At 42.4% G+C, this 5,357-nt stretch overlaps 1 protein-coding gene across 1 annotated transcript in view; it reads left to right on the top strand.

The window, feature by feature from the left end:
- DPYD (dihydropyrimidine dehydrogenase) overlaps positions 1-5,357 on the top strand; it is an 865,232-nt gene that overhangs the window by 556,739 nt on the left and 303,136 nt on the right. The gene's annotated exons all lie outside the window — the stretch shown is intronic.

The raw sequence follows: 5,357 nt of genomic DNA, 5'->3' as shown, positions 1-5,357 counted from the left end.
TCAGGCAGTGGCTCTGGTGGCACTGCTGCTCCCCTCTCTTTACTGCTTGTAGCAGCCTCATCCCTTGTAGCGGGAGGAAAGAGGCTGCATCTGAGTTTAGTGGGGGAGAAATTGCAGCTCTTCCGCTTGCAACCCCCCTTGCTCCCCTTTATGCAGGCTGGCCAGTGTGGCCACTTGCTTTTCCACCCCGCTTCATAATGTGTTCCTTCATATGTAAACTGGAACCTCTAAGTGTGCTCTGCGCCGCGGATTAGATTTCTGGATGTTATGCAAATGTGTTTGTGTGTGTAGATAATATATTGAGAAGCATTGGTGTGGTGGAAAGAATGAATGATGTATAAAAATATATCTATATAAACTAAATTCCTAAGTATAGAATAGATCCTAGGCTACTACTAACCCTATCCAATATAAGCGTAAACTAATATGAAAAGTAGTTAAAATAAAAGCACCAAGTTCTCAGAAATCCCTGTTGCTAGTGTTGCAAGCAGGGAGTCTGTTGAAGATCAGGGCTTCCAGCCGTTGTGGTCTGACACAGAGGTGCTGGAGAACACCAGCAGCTCAGAAACTGACCCCAAGGCAGAAAGCAGGGGAGCTGAAAAACTGCTGCCTTTTATGCATTTTCTCTGGCCCTCCCCCAGAGCACTGGGATTGGAAGGGACCTCAGAGAATGCTGACAGGTCACTGGCCAGCCACACATGTCAGTCATGAAAGCACTCCTTCCCCCTCTCCCCCTCCCTCCCCTTACTTTCCGGTTTTTTTTCCCTCCACAGGGAATCCAGTATAGGCAAGTCGAATATTTGACCCTTGTCGAATATTCGACTTGCGCTGTTAATATTCGACTCGCGCTGTTAATCATCACCAGAAAGGTGCTCGCCGGCACTACTGTGCAGTAACTCTGGTTACTGCACATTTATTTAGTACTTTCTAATACAAGTACTAAATACATATGCAGTAATGACTGCACAGTATCATCTCGTGTAGATATGCCCATAAGGTCTGTTTCATAGTTTTTGTGGTAAGGAGAGGAGGGGTTAGTGCAAACATGTCTGTCCAGGCCAGACCATAGGGAAAAGCAGTGGTGGCAGCTGGGTCCCAGTGCTGGCCTTCCTTGGACCCAAGCTGGGTTATTCTGCCTTGTTACTAGAAAACATTGCTGACCTGCTGACCCCTGCTCTGGAAAGCTATACTGTTAAAGCACAGTCCTCGAAGATTGAAAATGTGGGGAAAAGGGTATGTTTAAGCTACTGGGAGTCAGTACCAAACACAGAGCCTTGGCAGCTGCATGTCAGGGTCTCTGTTGTCAGAAGGGAGTCTTGGGCAGATGACATGCATCATGACAGAGTGCTAGAAACCCAAAGCCAGAGGTGATACCACACTCTGATTTTTGGGAAAGTCACTGCCTCTGCTTAATCTTGGGAAACTCAGGCCCAAAGCCAGCAGCAGTGCCTCTTTTTAGTCTTAGGAAGCTTAAAGGAACATTGGTCTCACCTGGTGAGAGCCAAAAGCACTTGAGAAGGAGCTATTCCATAGCTGCAACTTGTCAGTCTTGTAAAAACAGATAACAAAAATATCCATAGTAAAGTGATAAGCCAGTTTCTGCAGGCCCAGGCCATGGTGAAATGAATAACTCAAGATCCTTTTCTTGCTGGGGTGCTGTCCACATGCAGGTTCACTGACTTGGCATCTGTTCTCTTGTTGGATGATGTGACAATACAGGTGTTCAGAGCATTGGCCTTTTTGGAGGTAATTCAATAGGAAAATAATGAAAGTTGTTATTTTTCGGTGCTCAAGAGGTGGGGAGAGGAGGAGAAAAATACAAAGTGTACCACATTTATATGTTTGTGGTTCCTTTCTGTGAGCTATAATTTTTGCAGTTCTGTTTTTGACTTGCTTATTTTCAGAGGATGCACTGAACAAATTTCAATGAAAATGAAATTGCGCTGTTATGTTAAATGCAGCGTCTTTGCAGTACAAGACAAAATATAATAGGAAGATTAAATGTGATACTGTATTTCAAGTTTAAAGGATTATTATAGGCCTGGTAATAGATTAACTAGAGAAAATTACTTGGTATCATTTCTATATATGTGATTGTACATAATTATGCATATAAAGTATTTCTGCATATTTATTTTAAAGTAAACAAATGAAAATCATAAACAAATGAAAATTACCAAGAATTTACATACAATGTGAAGAAAAGTCCCTTTATCCTCCGCTACTGTAGCATTTGGCAGATTTGGGAATAAATAATCTTTTGTGGCAAGGGTATGCCTTATCAAACATATGCAGATCAGCACTAATTAATGCTAATTAAGGTTTCCTGTCTATCTAGTTGGAAAAACATCCAAATGTTATGAAATCCAGTTAGTATGCCTATTACCCTAATTGTTTTATATGGGATGGTTCTTAATTAAAATATGTAAATTGACCTTAATTGCTATGTACTAATGGGGGTTCATGTTATCTCACTAGAAATGACAAGATGGTGAGGAGGGGTACTTAAACAAATAATTCTGATAAATCCTTAACTAAATGACCTTCACTCAAAATTATTTTTAATTAGAAATTGGCAAAAGAAACATTTTTCCATGCATGTTTCCTGAGGTTTAAATAATGTCAGAATATTACAGTTTGTTTGGTTTTTTATATAAATATAAAAGCAGTTGTGAAATGGATCTTAATTATTCTTACTGAACAAGTTATTTTCTTTTTTTTATTTGTTTAATGCCTGTTGTAAAATTGTTTGATAATATTATTGTAATCTCAGAAAAAATATGTTTTATAACATTGCATTCATTTGATTGATTTATTTTTATCCTATCCTTAAAAACAAGTTTTTGGTTTCAGTGACACCAGTGCATCAGTGTTTTTATTTAGCAGTATAGGACTTTGGTCCTGCCATTATACTTTGTACTTTCATATAGACTTACCTTGACATTGATGTAAGAGCATGAGGCTTAGCGTTTGGTCTCCAGTAGGAAACAGGCCTATGCCCATGTGCATACAGTTGCAGAACTGGGCTAGGGACAGACATTCAAAAAGCCTGAGCCTGAATTGATTCAATCTTTGCACGTTAGTCTAACCTGGCTAGGCTGAAATGGTTTGAAACTGGACATTCTCTCTGGACTGAGAAAATTCAGGGGCATGCCTTCAGTGGTTTAGACTAAAAGCCAGGGGGTGCTAAAGCAGCCCTCCCTTCCCTTCTGCAGGGAGCTAAGCTAAGGGGTGCATGGCCAGGCCCTGGCAGGACTGTCTCATTAGGGATGTCTGCCTGCACAGTCCCAGGCTTTTCCCCACTGGCTGCTCAAGGGGCAGGAGTGTTGCTAGCCCCCTGCACCAGGCTAGGACTCTGAGGCAAGGAGGGTTGTGCAGTGCATGCATCTGTTGATGATACGGAGCTTTTCAATCTCTCTCCCTGCTTTGTTATACTATCTGCAGCAAACTGACAGGCAAGCAAGCCAGCCAGGATGGGGCTTGATAACAGTCTTTATCACCCGATTAGCAAAACAATAGCCTCTCTCTACACTACTTCAAACTTCTTAAATATCTTACTGGCTGCCCTGTTGATTAGCTCCAAAGGCCCTAAGTAGTCACTGTTCTGTCTGCCTATCACAGTGAAATTGGAGAGAGATATACACACACAGACACCTCTCCACATGCTTGCTATGGTCCCTGCTGTAGCAGAGGAGGAACGGATCTCTTCTGAAGCAGTGAGTGGTGAGGGAAGGAGAGGGGGGCACGGGGAAGCCAGCAGATCCTGCTGTGCCTGCAAGTCTGTGCCGAGCTCCAGACAGGGAGCAGAGGGGAGGGGCCAGCCCTGCTGTGGAACAGAGAGCCCCACCCAGCCCAGAGTGCATGCTGGGATGCCGGGGGACTCTGATTTAACTTAAACCAGCAAGGGGTCTGGGGTAGACATTGCATAAACCAGTTTGAACTAAATCAGTTAAGTCTGATACTGCATTCAACCAAGTTTATCTTAAACCGGTTTCAGCCATTTTCAAACTGGTTTATGTGCACTGAACATCTGTTCTATTACAGGCTTAAGCCAGTTTCTGATCACTTAAAATGGTTTATGTGTAATGTCTGTCTCTAGCCGTGGAATCTATATGATAGTCTTCTTATACACTCATATGCAATGGTGTCTATCCTGTCACAGGCTGCAATAACTCGAGTCAGAAAGACTGTGAATCCTCAATGCAGGAAGTAATATAAAGATGTAGGACACAGAAGAAGTATTACTATTTCGTACCTGTATACATCATACCTAACTAGCATAGATATAATGAGTTATTTTACTCATTTGGCAGCAGCAGCAGCATCCCTCAATTTGAGGATGATCTCTACCACAGTTCATTGGTGGTCTTGAGGTGACTTAGAAGTCCAATACTTGAGCCACAGATCTGCTCAAAAAAGTTGCAGTTCTTTTTACAAGGGAGAGAATAGGCTATAAACTGAGATTCCTTGTTAGGTTAGGTTGGATGGGGCACTCTCCATTCCTTCTGTTGATGTATGCAGAAAAAAAGAGAAGAAATGAGGATTCATGGGGCTAGTAAGTGAGGGAGCATGACTAATAGCCTAAATCTCAAAGGAGGAAAACCTGGGATCCAGTCCCTGCTCCTGTGATTGCATTCATTATGTTAAATGAGATAAAATGTTTAAGCAATCCTGGGGAAAAGAGCTGGACCCTAAGACTCCCCCTTTCCTGTTGAATGCCCAGATAGATCTTGAGTTATTAACTGTGCATTGGCCAGATTCCGGCAGAAAGGGTGGGGAGTATCCATACCAAGACTAACTCATAGCCTAGTATTTAGGGCACTGTCCTGGAAGGTGCGAGAGATCATTTTGAACCCCCTCAGGCTAAAGAAAGAAATGAACTTGGGTCATCCCCTTTTGAGTGAATGCTGCAACCATTGGATTATGATGCAGCAGGTGGATGCTGGCACACTTAATTCCACTGCCTCTTCCAGGCACATCATAGCAGAAAACAGTGAGGCCTCCTACTTTGTTTTTTAAAAAATAGATGTTAGAACCTACCCTCAGAACAGGAGTTCTTGCTCTGGATCCAGAGTGGATGAAGGTGCCTACTAGGGCTTTGCAAAATTTTGCCAGAAGTTTCATTTTGAAGCTGTTTTGAGTTGTTTCAAGCTTGAAACACCAAAATCCAAATGAAATGGAGAGCTTTGAAGCAGCTTTGAGACAAAATGAGGCAAGTCGAAACATTTTGAAATTTTTTAAACATTTTGGGTTTCAAAGCTCAAGATGGGCTTGCCTGCAGGGAAACAGAAACTAAAGTAAGGAGAGGGAGGGGGAAAGGAGGGGGGTGGGAGGGAAGGACTGCTCTCATTATTGAA

The sequence above is a fragment of the Gavialis gangeticus genome, unplaced genomic scaffold (assembly GCF_001723915.1).
Source record: "Gavialis gangeticus isolate Ggan-Ray unplaced genomic scaffold, GavGan_comp1, whole genome shotgun sequence".
Classification (NCBI taxonomy): Eukaryota; Metazoa; Chordata; order Crocodylia; family Gavialidae; genus Gavialis; species Gavialis gangeticus.
Note: the sequence above shows the minus strand (reverse complement) of the source record. Positions and strands in the feature narration are given on the sequence as shown.